Source organism: Castor canadensis, chromosome 7, assembly GCF_047511655.1.
Source record: "Castor canadensis chromosome 7, mCasCan1.hap1v2, whole genome shotgun sequence".
NCBI classification, from domain to species: Eukaryota; Metazoa; Chordata; class Mammalia; order Rodentia; family Castoridae; genus Castor; species Castor canadensis.
Genome location: NC_133392.1, coordinates 102,869,590 through 102,895,790, shown reverse-complemented (window position 1 = coordinate 102,895,790; position 26,201 = coordinate 102,869,590). Strand labels below are relative to the sequence as shown.

Below are 26,201 nucleotides of genomic sequence, written 5' to 3'. Positions count from 1 at the left end.
CTGAGCTGCTGGAGTTCTACTAAGGAAGTCCTTGCCTATACCTATTGTCTCCAGGGTACTCCCTGCTCTTTCATGTGCTAACTTCAGAGTTTTGGGTATGATGTTAAGGTCCTTAATTCACTTTGAGTTGATACTAGTACAGGGTGACAGGCATGGATTTAGTTTCAGTTTTCTGCAGTCAGATAGCTACTTTTCCCAGCAACATTTGTTGAAGAGTCTCTCTATTCTCCCTCGTATGTTTTTGGCACCTTCATCACATATAAGGAGGGCTTAACTGTGTAGATTCATATCCCAGTCCATTATTCTGTTCCACTGGTCTTCATATCTGTTTTTGTGCCAGTACTAGGCTGTTTTTATTGCTATGGCTCTGTAGTATAGTTTAAAGTTGGGTATTGTGATACCTCTAGCATTGCTCTTTTTGCTCAGTATTGCCTTGGCTATTTGAGGTCTCTTCTGTTTCCAAATGAATTTTAGGGTAGATTTTTCAATCTCTGTGATGAATGTCATTGAGATTTTGGTCGGATTTACAATGAACATGTAGATTGCTTTTGATAGTATAGCCATTTTTACTATGTTGATTCTGCCAATCCATGAACATGGGAGATCTTTCCATCTTCTGTAGTCTTCCTCAATATCTTTCTTCAGTGGTTTGTAGTTCTCCTTGTAGAGATCATTTACATCCTTCGTTAAGTTTATTCCTAGGTATTTGATTTTTTTGAGGCTATTGAAAGCAGAGTTGTTTTCCTATATTCTTTCTCATTTTGTTCATTGTTGGCTTATAGAATGGCTATGGATTTTTGTAAGTTGATTTGTATCCTGCTACACTGTTGAAGCTGTTTATGGTGTCTATAAGTTTTTGGTGGAGTTTTTTGGGTCTTTGAGGTCTAGGATCATGTCATCTGCAAATAAGGATATTTTGACTATTTATTTACCTATTTTATACTTCTTTTATTTCTTTTTCTTGCCTTATTGCTCTAGCTAGGATTTCTAGGACTATGTTGAATAGGTGTGGGGAAAGTGGCACCCTTGTCTCATTCCTGGTTTTAGAAACCCCATTTAGGATGATATTGGCTATAGGTTTGCCATATATAGACTTTATAATGTTAAGGTACATTCCTTCTATTCCTAGTTTTCTTAGAGATTTTCTCATGAAGTGATGTTGAATCTTATCAAAGTCTCTTTCTACTTCTATTGAGAAGATCAAGTGGTTTTTGCCTTTGCTTCTATTAATGTGCTGTATTACATTTAATGATTTCATATGTTAAACCATCCCTGCATCCTTAGGGTGAAGCCAACTTGGTCATGGGGTATGATCATTCATATATGTTGTTGGATTTGGTTTTGCATTATTTTACTGAGAATTTTCTCACCAATGTTCATTAAGGAGGTTGACCTGTAGTTCTCCTGTTTTAATGTGTCCTTGTCCGTTTTGGGGATAGTGTAATATTGGCTTCATAGAATGAGTTAGGTAGTGTTACTCCCTTTGTATTTCATGCAAAAGTTTAAGGCATGTTGGTATTAGTTCTTCTTTGAAAGTCTGGTAGAATTCAGCTGAGAATCCATTAGGTCCTGGACTTTTCTTTTTTTGGGAGACTCTATTGCTCCTTCAATTTCATTACGTGTTATAGATCTCTTTAGGGGGTTAATACCCTCTTGGTTCAGTTTTGGATTGTCATAAGTATCTAGAAATTTACCTCCTCATTCTAGTCAGATTTTCCAGGGTCTCATAGATCTTGTTTATTTTTTCAATGAACCAGCTTCTTGCTTTGTTGATTCTTTGTGTGGTTTTTTTGGTCTCTATTTTATTAGTTTAGGCCTGTATTTTTATTTTTTCTCTCCTGCTTGTTTTGGGTTTTTCTTCTTATTGTTTTTCTAGGAGTTTGAGATGTAGCTAAGAGGTAGTGTTTTAAGAGAGAAGTAACATTTTCATCTTTGGGATGAATATCCCAAAGAGAATGTATGGGAACATTATTACTAACAACCAATGTAGTCAAACAATACTTCTCCATTTTGCTGCTGTAGCAATTCAGGAAGGCCCCTTGGAAGAAAATCTGAGGTGTTCATGAGGAAATACTGCTCCTGAGGTACACTGGCAGTGCTCAAGTATTGAAATGCTTGAACCATCCCTGCATCTCATTGTGTTCTCATTGTGTCAGTTCTCAAGGCATTTCAATTTTTAGCCTGCAACATTATCTGTAAACAACACTGTTATCCTCTCCTTAATGTCCTTAAATACTGGCATTGACTTGGCCTCCTTCCAATGAGTATACTTTATTTTCAGCTAGGAAGGTTTAATCCATATAAAGATATGTTTTGGTATACAATTTTTCTTGACAATTGATTTATCTAGAGTTTCCAAAAATTCTTCAGGTACTTTCACATTAGCACTTCCAGACTCATCACTCACTTGTCCATTAAATAGTGAACCAAGCAGAACTAAAGTAAATTCAACATTGTAGTACAATACAGCCTTTTATTTCAATATCAAAAACAAAATTTGGTTCTGATAGAGATATTCCCATGTTCCTGGTCTGTAGACCAGCACATTAGAAGTTTCTCTGTATGTGATATAGTCTGTTCTCTAAGTTTTATTAATCTCAGTTCCTTCAATGAATGTGGTCCTTTTAGACCTTCTGACACTTTGTTCTTGTTCTTCAAGATGTTTGCTTTGATTAACAGGGACTCAAGTGACTAGTAAGCAGTAACCATTGTTGATTTTCTCCTTAATTTTTCTTAATCATTTTTCATTGTTTCTAGTCCAATCACTCAATGAGGACTCTTATGACAATATTACCAGTGTATTTTGTATGCTTTAAGCCATGCTGTAAGCATGATTAAATTAAAGACAAGAGAAAATGTATGAGGTTGCTGCTGGCATAACATGACACACTATTTTATATGAAAAATTTTTGTAAGTAGGGTATACTCTAAAACAACAATAAAAGTATAGCACCATAAATACCTAAAACAGTAATAGTCTTTTTTTATCATTATTTGTTACTATCATTATCTGTTACATATACTGTGCCTAGTTACATGTTTAACATATAACTGGCAACATAGTTAGGTTTGTTTACATCAGCATTATCAGAAATACATTAGTATCTCATTGGAGTGCAATGTTGCAGTGACTATGACATTATTAGATTACTGGAATTTTTCTTCTCCATTATAATTTTAACATGGCCACCATGTTGTATGTGGTCCATCATGGACTGAAATATACTTATGTACTGCATGTTTAAACAGAGGGAGGAATGGAGAGAGAGAGGAAGAAAGGACTGAGGAAGAGAAGGAGGGAGAGAGGCAGGAGGCAAGGGGAGAGATAGAGATGAGAGAGAGAGAGACTCATTTTATAAAACGATTTTATGAGTTGTGGAAGCTAGCAAGTCCAAATTCTAAAGAGCAGAATGGATGGTAGACTGGGGACTGAAGACCTAGGGAAGAGTTGGTATTATAGCTGGTTCTGAGAGCAGTCCAGCAGCAAAATTCCCTTTTCCTCAAATGTCCTCCATCTGTTTTCTGTTAAAGTCTTCAACTGATTAAATGACTCCTACCCAACTTATGGAGGATAATGTGTTTTAATAAAAGTCTATAGATTTGAATATTAATAGCATTTAAAATAATAGTGCCCATAGTAGTATCCATAGTATCCATCCTGGAATTTGACAAAGATCTGGCTACTGTGGCCCAGTCAAGTTGACACATAAAGTTAGCCATCATCAGTTTACTTCCAGTTCACTCATGTGCTATGGGTAGTCCATCCCCATTTCAGCTTAAAATAAAACAGGTTTTTTAAATAATACCAACTCTCATGGATCAAAGACCTTAATGTAAGGTTTGAAATTTTGAAACTATTGTAGGAAAGAGTAGGGGATACACCAAAACAAAGAGGTAGAGTCAATAACTTCTTAAATAAAACTCCAACAGCTCAGGGATTAAGAGAAAGTATTGACAAATGGTACTACATGAAACCAAAAAGCTTCTGCATAGAAGAGGAAACAGTCATCTGACTGAAGAGACAGCCCAAACAATGGGAGAAAACCATTGCTAGTTATACCTCTGAAAAGGAATTAACCAGAATTGACAGAGAGTTCAAAAAATGAAACTCACAAAGAATCAATGAGCAAATGAAGAAATGGCCAAATGAACCAAACAAATTTTTCAAAGGAAGAAATACAAATGGCCAAAAAACACATGAAGAAATGTTTAAGATTCCTGGACATAAAGGAATGCAAATCAAAATCACATTAAGATTCCACCTCACTCCTGTTAGAATGGCTATCATCAAGAACACAACAACAAATGTTGTTGAGGATACAGGATAAACAACCCTTCCACACTGTTGATGGGAATGTAAATTATTACTACCACTATGGAAAACATTATGGAGGTCACTCAAAAAACTAAAAATAGAACTACCGTATGATCCAGCATATAATAATATGGGCAGATATATGATGTAATCTAAATCAGGTTTACAATAAAGAGATTTGCACACCCCTTTTTGTCTCACATAGACAAGCTATGGAAGCAGCCCACATGCCCTACAGCTAGTGAATGGATTAAGAAAATGTAAAAAACACACAAACAATGAAATATTATTCAGCTATAAAGAAGAATGAAATTTCATCATTTGCACTTAAATGGATGAAACCAGAAAACATCATGCTAAATGAAGTAATTCAGGATCCTAAAGGCAAAGCTTGGATATATGAAAGATAAATCCAAATAAAATAATAGCATTATATATTAGCATATGAAAAGGAGAGAAAGAAGACAATGAGAGCAAGTGAATAATATTGAAATACATTGCATCCGTGTAAGAATAAGATGCAATGAAATGAACTGAAAGCTTTTGAAAGGGGACAAGAGCAAGGAAGAGTAATATACGGGTTTAGACTGAGTAATATACAAAATATTTACATGTGAAATACCAAGGGAAAACCCTCTAAACAATGAGCAAACTTAAACAATAAAGGACTGGAAAGCAAAGAAGCCAGGTTAAGGGGAGGGTGCTAGTGGAAGAGGAGGGGAAGTGAAGAGAGTAAAGGACAATGAATATGATTGATGTGCTTTCTACACAGGTATAAATTGGGGCATTAAAACTTGTTGAAATCTTTTTAAGAATGGGGAAGGGGAAGAGGAAGAAAAATGGAGGTGATGAACCAAATTGGGGTAAATTTTTTCACAGAGAAAGTCCCGGTACAACTATTATATACTATTGAAAATTTGTAACTTCAACCTTTAAAATTGACAAAATTTGAACTCAGTTTGGAACTATAAATCCTCCTGGTACGTAGGATAAAGTACCAGAATTAGTTTTAAGGCTTTTCCCATCTTAAATGATATTTTAATAAGAACATAAGAAGAAAACCTGGGTTTTGTTGTTGATGTTGCTTGGGCTTATTTTAAACACAAACCTTTAAAAACCTTGCTATTTGAAAGTATATCAAAGTTATAAGGAGCACAAGCCAACTTTGAATATAGATATGCTAAAATACTGAATCATCCCTTCTTTGAAATGTTACCTAATCAAACCCACCTCTGTTACAGTCAGTAAATTTTATAATGTCTAATGTAATGCACAAATATTTTCAGAAAGTTTATTTCTTAATCTAGGACTCTTGCCCTTTTACCTTAATCTCTACATTTCGTTCCCATTCCATTCATTGCCCTAGTAACCATGCTTTTATTCTCTATCTTTGTATATTTGATCTTTTTGCTTTTCAAAGGCTATACCATGTTCATGGATCTGAAGAATTAATAATGGTAGAATGATCATGCTACTGAAAGCAATATACAGATTTATTTCAATAGCTATAAAAATTCCAATAGCATTTTTCAGATATACAAGAAAATAAAATTTGTGTAGAGTCTTCACATTCACAAATAGCAAAATAATACTGAGAAAGGAAACAAAGTTCGAGTCATCAACTTTGTTTTGATTTAAAACTGTCTTATAAGATCATGGTAATTGAAACTCAGTGGAAAACTGTGTTTCTATAAGCAAAGGAATGAAGTTGGGGCCTTACCTAACAGTATACACAAAAATCAAATTGAAAGGAATAAAACACTTAAATGCAAGAACTGAAAGCATAAAACTTCTAGAAGAAAACATAGAGGAAAATATCCTTGGCAATGAGTTTTTTGGATATCACACCAAAAAATTTGGGCTTAAAAGCAAAAATAAATAAAGAGGACTCCTTTTTAAAAAGCTTTTACACAGCATATAAACAATCAATAAAATAAAAAGTCACCTAAAGAAAGGAAAAATATTTTGAAATATTGAAAATATAGGTTCAATATCCAAAATTTATAAAGAACTTTTACAATGGAATGATATAAAAACACATAACTACAATTAAAACATATACAAAGGCATTGAACAGTTCTCCAAAGAATACATAAAAATGCCCAACAATCATTTTAAAATCCATAAGATCACAAATCATCAGTGAAATTTACTTTTTCTAGTGAGAGCAACCTCATTTTCATCTTTTCTTCTCACAATGTTGCATTAACTGAGCTGATTCATTACCATTATAGAATGTAATATAATTAATATATTTATAACAGAAACAAAAAATTAAATTTAGTGTAAGATAAAACTTAAAGAACTACTCTCAGTAAAGATTTTGAAACACCCAGGCTATGTGATACCAGTAAAATGGACATGTTTTTCTCTCTGTCTCTGTCTCTTTCTCTCTTTCTATCTTCCCCTCCTTCCCTCTCTCCATATATGTGTGTATGTGCTTTATATGTGTGTGTGTATGTGTATTTGTTTTTATCACTGTTGTTGTTTGTGTCCATCAGAAAACACTTTGTGGCAATATGAATCAATTTTATAGATAACTATGTTAAACAAAAAGACCCAAAGGTTAAAGTTAAAGGAAAATAAAATTTCTTATGGATGCACTTAAATTTTAAATCAGCAAATCATTACTTCTAAATTAAATGATAACTTCTGCTAGAATAGGCAACCTTAATTTGTGTCAGGTTTTAGCCACTAAATACTGAAAGACAAAAGACACAAATCTGTTTCCTTGGATTACATTTCAGCTGTTGTCATGCAAAAAGATGAACATCATGTAATCTCTAAGACTTCTTTCATAATAATTGGATGGACTATGTATCTTAATTATTGAATGTTTAGGTTTATTACTACAAAATCATGGGTCATCACAGTGGATGCCAGCAGAGGCATTTGTTTTTGCGCCTCAGTGTTCATTCTCTCTTTTAATTCTTCTAGATATTATAACTGGACCTGAGCAATCTTGGCAATGTTTTCCCATTTTATTATTGTGAAACATACTACATTCACTGTAAGTAACACCTAAACTCATTTTTTCTCTCAGAAACTAAAGTTGAAATTTATCAAAACTATGTGATGTAGGTTTGTACACATGGACAAATTACAATAACTAACTGTCAAGACTGAATTTACAGGACTAAAATAATTTGAATTTACCTAAATTGTAGTTTTGGTAGAAAAGAAAATAGTTTTATTTTATCTGGTGCACATTCTTTCCTGACTTGTGCATGCCAATGTAATCTTGCATTTATAAGAAATGATATTAAGAGACTAACATTAGGTTTAAAGACTATTTGACTTGGACCCATTCCAATAGTTTTATAATTAAGGCAAGTCTGCAGTCGAAAAAATATTTGCCAACCCAGACCCCAGATTTGAACATGAGACATATAAATGATAATGTCTCAAACAAAATTATATTCTATTCCTGTAATTATAATCTAGAATTTATAATTACCCTGATCTGTTAGGTTTAATTGGGTTTATAAGGTAAGATATATCTATGATCATTTATGGGTAATCTAATTTTCCATTACCCAGAAAGCAAACCCAGATGTTATCAGTAATTCTGATATTTAGTGATATTTAGTCTTGTCTCCTCTGAGAAAGAAGAGAAGGGTTGTGGCCAGACAATGGCATACTTTCTTCTGTTCTCATTAGATCATTTTTTCTGAATGCTTTTTCAGTTGACCATAGTACCATTCAGAAGCCTATTTTGACATTCCCAAATGGCTCATTTATTTGGAATACTCATATATAATGGTTGCATTACTTTTTTCATTGTAAACTAACATGGCTTTTGAAGACTGAAAAGAACTTCATTTTATTATGACTGATTTTCTAATGCTCCAGGCAATTTTCACTGCACAATAGAGGTAGCATAATGGACCTAATGATGGATTAATATTTATTAAAATAATTTCTCAAATGATGACTATTTATTTTTATCATGATTCTATATCACTAATAAATTTATTTTAAAAATGGTTTTGTTTTAGATGATTATTGATTTCTCTAAATTATCTTTTGTTAAGTGATGCAGTTATCACTGTGAAATTTTAAAAACAATTAAAAGGACTAAATATTGGTGCACAAGTCAAGAAAATTTAAGGCAAAACAGGTAAGTGTGAAAGCACTTAAAGCCTAATTTATTATGTACTAAATTCTGTAATTTCATTTTATTAACTTATTTTATGCAACATTATTTTATATATCTATGTAACAAATATTTTATTTTAGGAAACAAATTACATATCATAAACAGAAATAACATACTTAAATGTTTTAGTTGATCACAACTGTAATGTAAAGTATTCTAAAGCAATTTTGTCCATAGGATTCTGTTTTAACATCATTTGAAACCCAACTATTCTTTTTTCCTCCTGTTTTAGATAAATATAATAAATTTATAATATTTGATATTCACCACTAAGACACAAAATAGTATTTGAAATAATTTTTATTAAGGCTGTGTTAAAGCCTAAAATTTTCTTAGAAAAATTACTTAATAAAGCCTTGTCTGGCTTTTTTTTCATTTATTGGCAAAAAGTAATTTAAAATTCATCATCTCCCTTAATTAGGAAAATTAACTGGCCACCAAAATTCCTTCTTGTTCATATATAGTTTAATCACTCAGAGTAATCTTTTTAAAAGACAAAAAAAATTGTGTTGGTCCTCTTAAATTTTTCTATGGCATGATCATACTGTGAAAGAATAATCTAAAGCCAAAATTCATGTGAAGATGATAGCATTAGGATTCTCTCCTACTTAATAACCTTGCCATCATGAGCTGTGAATTCATTGTCTAGAGGTACCATATCAAAATTCTGCAGCCTTGGTGAATTAAGCAAAGAAATTTATTTTTCCATGGTTCTGGAGGCTGGAAGTCAAATACCAAGGTGCTTGCAGGGATAATTTCTCCTGAAGCTTGTTTCATTTGCTTGCAGATAGCAATTTTCTATTGTGCCCTCTCATGGCTTTTCCTCTGGAAAGACAACCATAGTATTTCATCTATCACTTATAAGAGCTCCACCTTTATGACTCCATTTAACCTTACATGTTTAATGGCCCTATATCCAAATACGGTTACATTGGGGATTGATGCTTCAATATATAAATCTTGGGTGGACAAATTTCTGTACACAATAGTCTGTATTCCTTGATATCTATGTCTAATTTTATCTACAGAATCTATCACAACACTTACATATAGCAGAGAATCAAGAGATATTTGCTAAAAGAATTAAAAAGTGAGTGAACTTGAACTCTGAACATGTAATATACATTCCTAAGCATTCAACAGGCTTTAAAAACCAAAAATATGGTAAAGACACCCCCCCTCTCTTTCACACACACACGCATGGACACCACACACTTACTTAAAATAACATATAAATAGTTGTGATTAACTGTTTGGCTCAAATGTTTTTACTTTAAGTTGGGGATATGCTCATGTCCAGAGAAAGAACTCAAGACATGCTGAGAGTGTGGACATTCACAATCTGTGCCCTGGAGAATGACTCTGGATGATCCTAATTCTTACTCTATTTAATTCAGTATGTCTTTGGTAGCTGCTACAGTTTCGACCAAGGATAACCTAGTGTCTAATGGTCTCACACATTCTGTCTGCTTATAGGAGTTTACTGCAATATGGAAGAAATCCAGTGGTATGTACACAGAGGAGTTTGCAATTAGTGTTTACATTGGACATAACATTTCAGCTTTGCCTTAAAGAATATCTACGACATATTAAAAAGAAGTTTATGCTTAACTATTAGTGTAGAACTAGATTCTGAAATGAGAAATCTGGCTTCCAATCCTCTATTTTCCTCTTTTCTACTGTTCTAACTTTAATTTCCATCTGAGCTAAGACCTGTTCTTCCTCCAGTATTTTTAGTTTCATACTCTTAATGTGATTTATTAGATCTATTTTTTTTGCCTCATTTTCCTCTTTCTTGTGGAACAAAGTTCAATCTCAGAATAACATATAATCAGCATATTCTTATAAAGAATCACAGGAAACTGAATATGCAGAACCACCTTTCTTAAAAGTAAAGAGAAAATATTAATGTTTTCATATCTGTCTATCTATCTATCTATCTACCTTTCATCTGTCCATATAATCTATCTAGTCTCCTTTTCCTCCTCCTTTGTCTTCACTTTCTAACTTACATTTATATACAAAATGTTAAAAAATCTTTTAGGGATTAAATTAAATGTTTCTCATTTTTAACTTATGTTATTTTGTATTTTCCAAAATATTTTATAAGGGATGAACATTTATTTAGTATTTATGTGCTTCAATTATTACAATATAAATGAAAGGAATTTTGATTTAAAATAGAATCAAATATTAGTATTTGATATTAATATTTATAATTATCCACAAAATGTTAAAAATTTACAACACTAAAACCTAAAACTGCTAAATAATCTGATTCTAAATTCTGGCAAATATCTCTAAAACCAAAAGATATGTAAGACTGAAATAGCAACGATATACTTTAAGACATTTGAAAAAAATGATAACAGTTCTATTGCCCTTTTAGAACTTTGAATTTTAGAAATTTAGGTATATATTAAATGATAAGTAGAAATCTTCTTCATAAATTATTTTAAATTAGTTTTAAAAAATTATTTGTATGACAAAACTTTATCACAGAAGATTTAGAAAACATATAATCCAGGAAAAAATCCCATAATTGACATGAGATGACATTTTAAGATTCATTCTTCTAGTATTTTATCTATGTATACATTTTATCTTATGTTGTGTTAAACAAAACATAATCATTTATGCTAAAGAGTGTGCTTTCTATACATCAGGGATTTGAGAGTGATTGGATATTTTTAACTAAAATCTCTAATAAAGTTATAGTTAGAAGTTGTCTAGGATTTTACTAATCTAAAGGCTTGTATAAGATAGGGCAAACCTTTGCCAAAGTAGTTCAATCACACTGTTGACAAGATATACAGGCTATGTTGGGAGACTTCAGTTTGTCATTTTCTAAATTATTACAGTTATTCAATCATTATTAATAATTGTATAAACTAATGGATTTCATTGTGACATTTCCATATGTTTTATGTGTATATATCATGCTTTGATTATATCCACCTCCCCTGCTACTCTCTCTTGCTCTCCTTTCTCTATTCTCCAAGTTCATTTCTCCTTCACTGATGTTTATTTGCTTATAAGAAAAAAACATGACTTTATTTTACTGTGTCTGACTAATATTGCTTAACATGATTACCTACAGTTCTCTCCATTTTCCTGCAAAAGACAAGATTTTATTCTTTTCTGTAGTTAACTAATGCTTCACATATATATATGCATAGTATATATGCATATTCTTTATATAATTCATTCATCTGTTTATGGGATCCAGGCTGATTCCATATTTTAGCTGTTTGTAAAATTGCCACAATAAACATAGCTATGTATGTCTTTCATATAGTGACTTCGTTATCTTTGGATATATGCCCAGAATAGGAATAGTTGAGTAATATAGTACATCTACTTTAAATTTTTGGAGGAACCTCCCAATTGTTTCCCATAGTGACTGTACTAATTTACATTCTCTTTTGTTCACATCAGTTCCAGCATTAGTTATTTTTTTAAGATAACATCCTTTCTGATAAGGTTGAGATGAAATCTCAATGAAGTTTTGATTTGCATTTCTCTGGAGGCTAAAGATGTTGAACACTTTTTCATATATTTATTGGGCATTTGTACAACTTTTGAAAAATACCTCTTAAAATTATTTGCCCCGTTGTTGATTGGGTTATTTGTCCTTTTTTTTTTATTAATGTTTGGGTTCTATGTACATTGTAGTTACTAATTCTCTGTCAGATGAATAGCTGTCAGTTTCTTTCCCGTTCTGTAGGGTGTCTCTTCATGTTGTTTCGTTTGCTATGAAGAAACTTTCTAATTTGATACAATCCCACTTGTGTGTTCTTGGTTTTATTTCCTGAGCTGTTGGAGTCCTGTTAAAGATATATTGAAGTATTTTTGCTACATTTTTGTCTAGAATTTTCAAATGTTCAGGCCTTACGTGAAGGTCTTTGGCCCATTTTGAGTTGATTTTTTTACAGGGTGCAAAATAGAGATCTAGTTTCAGTCTTCTACATGTTTTTCTCCAGTTTTCTTAGTACCATTTGTTGAAGATACTCTCTTTTCTCTAACATACATTTTGGCACCCTTTTTGAAGAACTATATGTCTGTAGATGTGTGGGTTTTTATATGGGTCATCTATTCTATTCTAATCTGAACATGTCTGTTTTTATGTCAATACCATATGTTTTATAATGACTAGTATGTTTTCAATTCAGGTATTGCAACGCCTACAGCATTACTTTTTTTTTTCTTTTTTTATTGGTCGAGTGCTTTTGCTACTAAGTGTCTTTTGTGCTTCCACATGAATTTTAGGATTGTTTTATTCTAGTACTATCAAGAATGTTATTGGAATCTCAATGGGATTGCATTAAATCTGTAGATTGCTTTTTGCCATTAGCAATATTAGTTCTCGTAATCCATGAACTTGGGAGGGTTTTCCATTCTCTCGTGTTGTATTCAATTTCTTCAGTGTTTCATAAGTTTATAATTCTCATGGTGGAAGTTTTGTTGTTGTTTAAAGTTCTTATGAATGGTCTTGTTTTACTAATGGCTTTGTCAGGGATTCATTATTGGTTTACAGGAAAGGTAAGGACTTTTGTATATTGATTTTGTATCCTGCTAGTTTGCTTAATTTCTTTATCAGTTAAAAAGACTATTTAAGTATTGTTTGTTAGAAAGTAAACAGGAAAAAAAAACTGTTCCAAGAATGGAGGGAGGGAAAGATAAAGAAGGATTGTGGAGGGGGTGAATTTAAGTATGATATATTTGATGTATTGTAGGCTGATGAAAAGAATGTGTATTCTGCCACAAGTAGATAGAATGTCCTGTAGCTGTCTCGTAATCCATTTGATCTACAGTATAATTTATGGGTCTTCATCCATCTCATTCATCAATGTTTTATAGTTTGAAGTACAAATCTTTCACCTTCTTAGTTAAATTTACTCCGAAGTATTTTGTTCTTTAGGATACTATTGTAAGTGGGGTGGTTTGCTTAATTTACTTTTCCAATAGTCCTTGCTAACATAGAAATTCAAATGTATTCTGCAACTTTACTCATTTATTTGTTCTAATGTTATCTTGGTGTTGCTGTAGGGTTTTCAGTATATGATCATGTCATTTGCCAACAGACAATTTAACTTCTTCTTTTCTAATTTGGATGCTGTTTGTGTTTTTGCTTATTTGTATGGCCTCTTTCTTAACTATTTTCTCTGTACTATTTTCACAGTACTAGGAGTGTAGATAGTGGCATCCTTGTCTTTTCCTCATCTTTAAAAGAAAAGCTCTTAGCATTTTACCATTGAGTTTGTTGTTAGTGGTAGACTTCTCAAATATAACCTTAATTAATTTGTGGTACTTTCATTCTGTGGATAAGTTGGTGAATTTTTATCATGGAGGATTTATTTAAATGGATTTTTTTTTGCATCTGTGGAGGTGATGATGTGATTTTTATCTGTCAGTCTCTTCATGTAGTATAGTACTGGTTTGCATAGGTTGAATTATCTATGTATCCCAGGGATAAATCCCACTTGGTTATGATGTATGATTCTTTTAATACTCTGTTGAATTTTGTTTGATATTATTCTATTAAGAGTTCATATCACTATTCATCAGGAATATTCTCCTTTAACTCTCTTTTCATATCCTGTGCTTATCTGGCTTTCTTATGTCAGCAACAATGACCTGGCAAAATGAGTTTGAAAGGATTCCCAGCTATTCAGATGTTTAGAAGGATTTGAGGGAGACTAGAATTGATTCTTCTTTAAGGATTCAGTAACATTTATCTGTGAAGATACGGGAACCTTTGTTTTTCTTTGCTGGGTATTTTTTTAACTATACTGTTTCAATATCCTCACTCATTTTTTATTCAGATTTTCTATCCTTTCTTAATGATTTAGCATTGTATGTTTCTAAGAATTTATTCACTTCTCCTAGGTTATCCAATTTGTTGAACAATAAATGATCATAATAGTCTTTTATAATTCTTTATTCTGTTAAATTTACAAGCTATTGTGATTCATCATTTGGATTGCTAACAAAATACCTGAAATTGGGCACTTTGTATAGAAAGGTGGTTTATTTAGCTCATAGTTTCAGAGGTTCCAAACACATAGTATTATTGTCTTGTTGAGGTCCTTTTGGCTGCATCACATGGCAGAGAAGCTGAAAGGGAAACAGCTGTGTGCAGAAGAGATAATAGGACAGAAAACCAAAAGATTTGGTAGACAAGTTTGAAAGGGTTTGCTTGGTGGTACTGGGATTTGAACTCAGGGCCACTTGCTAGGCAAGCACTCTGCCACTTGACCTAAGCACCCATGTCCTTTTGTTATTTTTCAGGTAAAGTCACGCTTCTCACCATGGGCCAGTTTGAAACATGATCCTCCTACTTAAGACTCTGTATACCCGGGATTACAGTCATGGTCCACCATGCCTAGATTGTTGTTTGAGAGGGGATCTTACTAGCTTTTGGCACAGGCACTCTTGAACCATGAGCCTTCAAATTTCTGGGGGTACATGTATGTACTACCATGCACACATAAGGCTTGTCATTTTTATAAAATTATGGTCCCATGGGACCTGATTTTATCCTTCAAGAACAATATTATTCCCATCTAGAATGGTGCCCCTAGGACCTACTTCTCTCCTTCTAGACCTCACATCTGAAAGGTTCCACAACCTCTTAATATCACTACAGCAGAAACCAAGCTTTGAGCTTGCACCTTTGGGTTATACGCTCCAATTTTATTCAAACATACGTATTCATTTTCTTGTCTGTCTCACTCTTTTCTTTATGAATGTTAATGCATTGTATGTTAAAATTATAAATATTTGTTATCATAAGGGTGTTTATTTTTGGAAACTTTCGATTTATAGAACAAGTGAAATATGGTACAGTATACTTCCCTATTTACTCTTTACATTGTTATGAAACATTTGTTAAAATTAATGTCCTTTTCCAGTTCCAAGATCCTATGTAGAATACCATACTTAGTTACAGTTTCTCCTTAGGCTACTCTGAGCCAGGGAACTATCTGATATTTTCCTTGTTTTTGATGAGCTGGACAGTTTTGAGAAGTATTTTGAAGAGTGCTCCTCTACTGAAATTTGACTGATGTCTTTTTTATGGCTAAACTAGGGTTATGGGTTTTGGGGAAAAAGACTTGAAAGGTAAAGTGCTATTTTCTTCACATCATGTCAAGGGTATGCATTACTAAAATGATTTACAGCTGTTGATGTGACCTTTATCACCTGGCAAAGGTAGTGCTTGTCAGGTTGGTCTACTATGTTTCCCTATCTTTCTTTCTGTTTGTTTGTTTGTTTTCACTTTATGCGGCCCCAAAGGTAATGACTCAGGAATGATGTTTCCTCTCTGTGAGCAGAGACTCCATCTAAAATACATGGAATTCCTCTGCAAAGGAAACTTGACTCATCTCACATTTATTTTATCACTCAATCATTTACTTACGTTATTATGGAAACATGGATATTTATCCTACATTTTGGGTTATATTTCAATTATACTTTATTTTGTCCTTCAAATTGTTTGGATTTTGGCCATTGGGAGTACTTTTAGTGGACCCTTCAGACATTCTTCCATCAATCAAAGTTATTCTTTTTGTATTTTTCGAGATGATCTATATGTTTTGGCACTAAAAGTAATTGTTAATTGGAAAATGCTATGAGAAACTAAGGTATAGGTACTAGGTATCCTCATTTCTACCAGGATGCCATTTCTAGGCTCTGCCACCCAAGTGAACAAAGAAATACATATGTTTATATGATTTATATATGTGTGTATATCTATAAATATTTCTACATGTAACCATCTGTGTCCATATTAAGCTAAATTTGAGTTCATGGTAGTATCCTCAATGCTTATTAAGCTGCATATGGATCATCCTAGCCTTCTCCTCTTGTTTAATTGTAAATTCCCATTGTAAATAATAAGAAACTTGGATTTCATATCTGTCATGAAGTTAAAAAAGTTCAATTCCATACATTTATGATTATGTCAGAATTTTTGGGACATACCTCTATGATAAACTACTTAATTCACTATAATATTATGCTTCTCTGGAGTTCTCTTAACATTAATCTTACATCTCTAGTAATTTCCAAATTTCCTACATAGTAGGAACATTTTCCTCCACCACTTTCACTGAAGCTTTCAAAATAAATACTGGAAATGCTAAATTCTTTCACCCCATTTTGCTTTCATTCTTATAATCCCTAGACCTCTTACATGAGACTTTAAAGTTTTTACACATTAATGTCACTTTTTGTGTTGCAAATTTTGTGTTTTTGGCAATGTGTAATATGTACCTATCATTACAAAGTTATACAGAATAGTTTTTACTATGCCCAAAATTTCCCTTGTTTTTCACCTATTCAACACCCTTACAAGCCCCAGGAAGTATTAATCTTTTTACTGTCTGTAGTTTGACTTTTTATAGAATGTTATATGATTGGACTAGTATTGTATTTTCAGGCTGCTTCTGTCATGTAGTAATGTACTCCGAGATGCTTAAATGTATTATTGTGGTTTAATAACACATTTTGTTTTATAGTTGAGTAATATTTGAGTGCATGGATGCACCCAGGACATTTTGGTTGTTTCCAAGTTATTTTGGATAAAGCTATTATAAACATCTGCATGCAGATTTTATGCAGATCTAAGGTTTCAACTCATTTGAATAAATATCTGGGAGCTTCGTTTCGGCTTTGTATTTTAAGATTATGTCTAGCTTAGTAAGAAACTGCCATATTTTCTTATACGGTTGGTGTGTTGTTTTGCATTTTCACGAACACTGGACTAGTGATCCTTTCCCTCTACATTCTCACAGGCATTTCATATAATTCTTAGATTTTAGTCATTTTAATAGAAGCAAATTGATATTTTATTGTTTTGATTTCCTATTCCTTAATTTAAAATAGTGCTCAGCACATTTTCATATGTTCATTTCTCATCTGTTTACCTTATTTAATAAGGTGTGTGTTCAGAATACTTCTCCATAACAAATTGAGTTGTTTTTTTTCTTTTTTCTGAACTTTATTTATTTATTTATTTACTTATTTTTATTTTTTTCTTATGGTTGACTGTTGAATTATCTAACTACAATTCCTTTATTATACATGTGTGTTTGCAAATGTTTTCTCCCAGTCTGAGGATTCTATTTTCATTACTTTTACATAGTACTTTGCAAACAGAAGTTTTTAATTTTATGAAGTTCAACATTTTTTTCTTTTAGATACCATTTTTTATTGTATCTAAAAAAATCATGACAAGCTCACAGGTCACCTAGATTTTTTTCCTGTTGTCTACCATAATTTTTGCAGTTTTTCACTTTATATTAAGTGTATGATACAGTTTTCATGTTTATCTCATTTTATTTTCTGACTCCCATCCTTCCTTCCTTTTTCCCTTCCTTCCTTGCTTCCTTCCTTCCTCTGTATATAGATGTCTAATTGGTCCAACACCATTAGTAAGAAAGATATTTTTCTCTGTTTTACTGCTTTTCTCCCTTATCAACAATCAATTGACTATTCTTGTGTAGGTCAATTTCTGGGATTTCTGTTCTGTTTCTTTGATCTATGTGTCTTTTTCTCAATAATGTCACACTGGTTTGTTAATTATAATTTTATAGTAAGTCATGCAGTCAGATAGTGTGGGACCTTCAATTCTACTTCTGTTTCTTCAACATCATATTAACTCTTCTGTGCATTTCTATTTGCCATATAAATTTGAGAGTCTCTTTGACATCTATATAAGATTTTTGTACGATTCATTGGGATTTCATTGAATTTATAGATTAATTTTGTATCTACTTTCATCTTAATAATTTCTGATGTATGAATAGTGAATATAAAAATAATGCCTTCTGTACAATAATTTGTATTACAATGTAACCTTATATAATATTATTTTAGACCTGCTAATATTTGAATCCATGAAAAATTTGTTTTGGTATATGAGATAATGCAAGAATAGACTTTTTATTTTTTCTTCATTCTCTAACCTATAAATGCTTATGTATCAGATACTGATTTTTTATGAGTTTATTTTTGTTTTCTATGTCTAATATTATAGTATTGTTAAATTATTTAGTGATTATGACTTTGTTATAATTTGTGATATTTACCAGGACTGACACCACAGAGTTACCTATTTATATCTGAAACATTCTTGGCTAATTTTATAAAATTTGGTTAGAATTTCATAATCTATATATGTCTTCTTATAAGGGTCAGAAAAATTCTCTCCCTCTTTCCAGAATTCATCCCACGCGCCTCCCAATCTCATCCCAATTTCTCTGTCCAATCCAACAGAACAGTTTCTAGGAGGAGGGTAAAGACAGAAAATTGAGTAGAAAGTTAGGAATTGCTTAAAATTTATTCTGATTATTATCTTCCTAATTAGGACTTTGATGTTTGAAGTGAAATTTTCTTTTTTTTTTTGTTTTTAGCAACAAAATGTTTAATTATCCACTAGAGCAAAATAATAAAATGAATCCTCCCTTCTCAGACGTTTGTAAGGGAAATTTTGTCTGTGAAAATCATAATTGAAGCAGAGTTTCTCTCTGCCTGTCCAACAGCGAGTGCTCATTCCTCTTTGAAAACAGATGAATACTATTGTTTAAGACTCTGTTCTCAGTTGATGAATCATGAAGGAGTCTGAGTCAACCACATAAAATCATTTTCCTTTGCTTTTGATTGTTTTATTTTTTTTCTTATTCTGCTTCATTTATTATGGTTTTGGCGTGTTTTGAGATTTCTTTTTTTGTTTTTTTTTAAATTATTCTTTTATTCACATGTGCATACATTGTTTGGGTCATTTCTCTACCCTGCCCTCCTCCCTCACCCTCTCCCCCTACCCCTCTCAGTTCCAGGCAGGTCCTGTCCTGCCCTTATCACTAATTTTGCTGAAGAAAAGACATAAGCATAATAAGGAAGACAAAGCATTTTTGCTAATTGAGTTAAGGATACCTATGCAGAAATATTCCTAGCATTGCTTTCATGTTCACATGTGTTACAACCCATATTGATTCATCTCTAATTCATCTTTACACTGGTTACTGATCCCCTTCTCATGTTGACCTCTGTTGTTTTAAGGTTTCTGTATTAGTTCCTCTGGAGTGGGGACATCAAACACTTTCATGTTTTAGGTTTTCTACCTATTCCTATATCTCCCATATGTGTTCTCCCCTTGTCATGTTATCCAAGTCCAACCACATTGCTACATTTGTCCTGATCTAAAGTCTGCATATGAGGGTGAATATATGATTTCTGGTTTTCTGAGCCTGGCTGACTTCGCTCAGAATGATGTTCTCCATTTCCATCCATTTACCTGCAAATGATAAGATTTCATTCTTCTTCATGGCTGCATAAAATTCCATTGTGTATAGATAACACATTTTCTTAATCCATTCGTCAGTGGTGGGACATCTTGGCTGTTTCCATAACTTGGCTATTGTGAATAGTGCCGCAATAAACGTGGGTGTGCAGGTGCCTCTGGAGTAACCTGTGTTGCATTCCTTTGGGTATATCCCCAGGAGTGGGATTACTGGATCATATGGCAGGTCTATGTTTAGATTTTTAAGAAGTCTCCAAATTTTTTTCCAGAGTGGTTGCACCAGTTTGCATTCCCACTGGGAGTGGACAAGGGTTCCTTTCTCCCCACATCCTCACCAACAACTGTTGTTGGTGGTGTTTTTGATGATGGCTATTCTAATAGGGGTGAGGTGGAATCTTGGTGTGGTTTGATTTGCATTTCCTTTATGGCTAGAGATGGTGAGCATTGTTTCATGTGTGTTTTGGCCATTTGAATTTCTTCTTTTGAGAAAGTTCTGTTTAGTTCACTTGCCCATTTCTTTATTGACTCATTGATTTTAGGAGAGTTTAGTTTCTTCAGTTCCTTGTATATTTTGATTATCAGTCCCTTGTCTGATGTATAGTCAGCAAATATTTTTTCCCACTCTGTGACGGTCTCTTCAGTTTAGAGACCATTTCTTTTGTTGTGCAGAAGCTTTTAAATTTTATGAAGTCCCTGTTTTCCATCCTTTTTCTTAGTTGCTGAGCTGCTAGGGTTCTATTGAGGAAGTCTTTGACTGTACCTATCAGTTCCAGAGTGTCTCCTGCTCCTTCCTGTAGTAACGTCAGAGTTTCAGGTGTGATATTTAGGTCCTTGATCCATTTTGAGTTGATACTAGTACAAGGTGATAGACATGCATCTAGTTTCAGTTTCTTGCAGACAGGTAACCGTTTTTCCCAGCAACATTTGTTGAAGAGGCTATCTTTTCTCTGTTGCATATTTTTGGCACCTTTGTCAAAAATGAGGTGGATATGGTTGTGTGGATTCATATCCAGGTCTCTATTCTGTTCCACTGATCTTCATGTCTGTTTTCGTGCCAGTACCATACTGTTTTTATTGCTATTACTTTGTAATAATGCTTGAAGTCAGATATTGTGATACCTCCAGCATTGCTCTTTTTGCTGAATATTGCCTTGTCTATTTGCAGTCTCCTGGGTTTCCAAATGAACTTTAGGGTAGATTTTTTAATCTCTGTGATAAATGTCATTGGGATTTTGATGGGAATTGCATTAAACATGTAGATTGTTTTTGGTAGTACAGCCATTTTTACTACCAATCCATGAACATGGCAGATCTTTCTATTTTCTGTAGTCTTCTTTGATCTCTTTCTTTAGGAGTTTGTAATTTTCCTTGTAGAGGTTAGTCACGTCCTTTGTGAAATTTACTCCTAGGTATTTGATTTTTTTTGAGGCTATTGTGAATGGAATTGTTTCTATATATTCTGTCTCAGTTTCTTCGTTGTTTGTGTGTAGAAAAGCTAAGATTTTTGTACGTTGATTTTGTATCCTGCCACCTTATTGTAGCTGTTTATGGTGTCTAAGAGTTTTTGGGTAGAGTTTTTGGGTCTTTAAGGTATAAGATCATATCATCTTCAATAAGGATATTTTGACTGTTTTTTATGTATCTGTATTCCTTTTATTTCTTCTACTTACTTAAGTGCTCTGGCTAGAAATTCCAGTACTATATTGAATAGGAGTGGGGATAGTGGGCATCCTGTCTCATTCCTGATTTTAGGTGGAATGGTTTCAGTTTTTCACCATTAAGTATAATGTTGGCTGTAGATTTGTCATGCACGGCCTTTACAATGTTGAGGTTCATTCCTTCTATTCCTAGTTTTCTTAGAGCTTTTATCATGAAGTGGTGTTGGATCTTGTCAAAGGCCTTTTCTGCATCTGTTGGGATGATCAAGTGGTTTTTGTCTTTGCTTCTATTGATGTGCTGTATTACATTTATACATTTGCGTATGTTGAACCACCCCTGCATCCCTGGGATGATACCGACTTGATCATGGTGTATGATCTTTCTGATGTGTTGTTGGATTCAGTTTGCCATTATTTTATTAAGGACTTTGCATTAATATTCATTAAGGAAATTGGCCTGTAGTTCTCCTTTTTTGGAGGTATCTTTGTCTGGTTTTGGGATGAGAGTAATATTGGCTTCATAGACTGAGTTAGGCAGTGTTCCTTCTCTTTCTATTTCGTGGAAGAGTTTAAGGAGAGTTGGTATTAGTTCTTTAAACATCTGATAGAATTCAGTAGTGAATTCATCAGGTCCTGGACTTTTTTGTTTTTGGGAGACACTTGATTGCTATTTCAATATCTTTTTGTGTTATAGATATACTCAGGTGATTTATATCCTCTTGGTTCAGTTTTGGGTGATTGTAAGTTTCTAGACATCTGTCCATTTCTTCAAGATTTTCAAATTAATTAGAGTATAGGCTCTCAAAGTAGTCTCTGGTGATTTCCTGGATTTTTGTGGTGTTTGTTGTTACCTCCCCTTTTGCATTTTTAATTTTACTGATTTGGGTTTTTTGTCTCCTCATTTTAGTCAGGTTTGCCAGGGGTCTGTGAACCTTATTTATTTTTTCAAAGAACCAGCTGTTTGTTTCATTGATTCTCTGTATGTTTTTGTTTGTTTGTTTCTATTTCATTGATTTCAGCACTTATTTTGATTATTTCTTTCCTTCTGCTTGTTTTGGGATTTGCTTGTTCTTGTCTTTCTAGAAGTTTGAACTGTAGCATTAGGTCATTGATTTGAGATCATTCTGTCCTTTTAATATATGCATTTATGGCTATAAACTTTCCTCTTAAGACTACCTTTCCTGTATTCCATAGATTCTGGTAGGTTATGTTTTCATTTTCATTAACTTCCAGGGACCTTTTAATTTCCTCTTTTATTTCATCAGTGACCCATTCGTCATTGAGCAATGTGTTGTTCAGCTTCCAATTATTTGCATGTTTTTTACTGCTGTTTTGTTGTTGATTCCTAGTTTTAATGCATTGTGGTCAGATAGAATGCATGGGATTATTTCTATTTTCTTATATTTGCTGAGGCTTGCTTTGTTCCCCAAGATATGATCAGTTTTGGAGATGGTTCCAGGGGCTGCTAAGAAGGTATGTTGTGCAGAAGTTGGATGAAATATTCTGTAGACATCAGCTAGGTCCATTTGAACTATGGTGTGATTTAGTTCTAGGATTTCTTTATTGATTTTTTGTTTGGATAACCTATCTATTAGTGATGGGGCATATTAAGTTCTCCCATTACCACTGTGTTGGAGTTTATATATGTTTTTGGGTCCTTCAGAGTATGTTTGATGAAATTGGGTGCATTGACATTGGTTTCATATAGGTTGATAATTGTTATTTCATTTTGTTGTATTTCCCTTTTTATTAGTGTGGAGTGTCCTTCTTTATCTCATTTGATCAATGTAGTTGAAGTCTACTTTGTCCAAGATAAGTATTGCTACCCCTGCCTGTTTTCAGGGACCATTGACTTGGTAAATCTTCTTCCAGCCTTTCACTCTCATCCAATGCTTATTCCTGTCATTGAGGTGGTTCTCCTGTAGGCAGCAGATTGTTGGATCTTCCTTTTTAATCCTGTTTGCCAATAGGTGTCTTTTGATAGGAAATTTAGTCCATTACTATTCAGTGTTAGTATTGATAAGTATGTGGTGATCCCTGTCATGTAGTTGTCTTTGTTGATTAATTATTTGGTTGTGTGTAGCTGAACCAATGTTACTCTCTACTTTCTTGCCTTTTCTTCTCCTGTGGTTTGGTCATTGCCTGCCCTGTCATGGTTTTGTTTGCTTTCATTGGAGAATCTTTTGTAGCAGTGGCTTTTTGGCCATATATTGTTTTAGTTTCTGCTTAACATGGAAGACTTTTATTGCTTCATCTCTTTTGAATGATAGTTTTGCTGGATAGAGTATCCTAGGATTGAAGTTATTTTCATTCAGTCCTTGGAAGACATTGCTCCATGCTCTTCTTGCTTTTAAGGTTTCTGTTGAGAAGTCTGCTGTGATTTTAATGGGTTTATCTTTGTATGTTATTTGGTTTTTTTCTCTCTTACAAACTTCAATATTCTTTCTCTAGTCTCTGTACTTGTTGTTTTAATGATAATATAACATGTGGTAGTTCTATTTTGGTCAGGTCTATTCAGTGTTCTGGAGGCTTCCTGTACCTGAATGGACATAGTTTTCTCTAGATTTGGGAATTATCTGTTATTATTTTGTTGAATATATTACACATTCCTTTTGCTTGCACATCTTCTCCTTCTGCAATGCCCATGATTCTCAGGTTTGGTCTTTTGATGGAGTCAGTGTGTTCTTGCATTGTCTTTTCACAGGTCTTGAGTTGTTTCCTTAATAGTTCTTCAGTTCTTCCTTTAATTGCGGATCCAAGATGAAGACTGGGACAGAGCCTCAGAACTCATGAGCTCCATGGACCAGGGACTCTGCTGAAACATTACAGACACATTTGACTGAGGTAAAGCAGCAGGGGGAGCTGAAAATACAGCACTCTAAACTCTTAGATCATGGAAGGCTTCTCCACTCCATGATCTAATAAAAGAACAGCCAGCCTGCCAAGTCCCCACTCCACAGGCCTGCAGAGCCACTGCTCCACTCCGCTAGGCTCTCCATCCCTCAGGCTGGGCTGGGCCCCTGGCTTGTGCCAGATCTATGCACCACCAGGATCCCCACTCCTCAGGCTGTACCGGGCCCCACTCCCATGCTGGATCCATGCCCTGCAGTTATACCACCCCTCAAGCCCCCCACCCCTCAGGGCCTGCTGGTCCCCAGCTCAGCGTGGGATGACAGGAGCCACACCCTGCTAGGATCCCTACCCCTAGGGTCCTGCCAGATCCCTGTTCCACTGGGAACCCGCCCCACGGGATCCCTGCCCCTTGGGCAGAGCCGGGCCCCAACTCTACAGGCTTGCCAGATAACCACTCCACCAGGCTCCAGCTCAGGCCGCCACTAGAGGGCTCCAAAACTGCTTAAGAGACACACACAGACAGGGCTGGCTGCTAAAGGAGTAACATCAGAACAACTAAAACTGCAATTTTACTGTTCCAGAGGTGGTAATTTTTTTTTATTTCCCTTTTTAAGGCTTTGGCTGTCTAGTTTGCTGTTTGATCACCCACCATTTCTCCCAATTTTTTTCCTCTCTTCCTTTTATCTTTCCTTCTCTTTCTCTTTTTTATCCTTCTCTCTTGGTTTTGTTAGTATTAATATTGTAACCCAGCTAATACTAAATTACACATAGTTCAGGGACAGAAATGGTACCTGGTGGAAATATGGGAAGAAGAAAAAGGGATGGAAACAATTCTTCCCCCCAAAATAAAGTAGTATAGGATTTACAGCAAAATGAAGAAAATGGATACCCAGATCCAGACTCAAACAAAACAAAGATAAACTGTACCAAGGAACCCAATGAAGCTCACAAGAACATACTGATAGAAGAAATCCTACAAGTAATTAATATTTCATAGCAATGTTACTAGACATAGTCAACCAAAACATACAGGAGTCACTCAAGAAATTCCAAGACAACAAAAATAAAGAATATGAGAAAACACAGAAACAAATAAATGAAATCATAGGTGCCCTAAATAATGCCAAACAGAGACAGAGATCACCATAAACAGAGAGATAAATGAATTAAGGGAAACCCATGATATGGAAAACCTCAGAAAAAAGAATGAAACAGAAATACAAAACAAAATGGAAGGCTAGTCCAGGAGAATAGAACAAAGAGAAGACAGAATCTTAGAACTTGAAGATGAAATGAAGTAAAATTTTCAGAGGAACATAAAAGAAATATTTTTGGGAAAACACAATTCTTAAGAATTCCATGGGTTTAAAAACCTAAAAATTGAGATGCCTTCATAAGTCAAATTAGCATTAGGTGAATGTTGGGTAGAATAATAGAACTGGTTTGGCACTTGTTCTAACAAATCAACTTTTTTATCGTTGTGCTGGGTGGGGTACATTGTGCCATTTACAAATGTTCTTACAATATTTGATCTATATGTCTTAAGGGTCCTGATAGGAGTGCTAAAACTATCCTAAATGTTTAAAGGAATAACTGCATTTAACCAAACAGATAAAAGCAACATCTATATACAGGAGAAAGATGAAGATTTTGTACTACTCTAGAGTATTCAATTAAATGAAAAAGATCAATACTTCTATGAATCAGAATCAGAATGTCCTAAGGAAATAATATACTGGGATGAACATAAACAAAACAGAACAAGACTATAAGAAAATGGAAATAGAAAGGAATTATTCTGAAGGATTGTTGGGAGATCAACAACAAAGTAGCAAAATTTAAGTTAACATTTAAGGTATTACAGGGTAAAACTGACAAAGTCTAAGACTTTGGTCAGTACATCGTTCAGCA

The 26,201-nt window shown here is 33.7% G+C and overlaps 1 long non-coding RNA gene across 1 annotated transcript; it reads left to right on the top strand.

Moving 5' to 3' along the window:
- Positions 1-7,250: 7,250 nt before the first annotated feature.
- Positions 7,251-24,266, top strand: LOC141424658 (uncharacterized). Its single transcript, XR_012449525.1, has 3 exons — positions 7,251-7,325; positions 8,350-8,435; positions 24,142-24,266. It is a non-coding gene; the product is annotated as an uncharacterized lncRNA (long non-coding RNA).
- Positions 24,267-26,201: the final 1,935 nt, after the last annotated feature.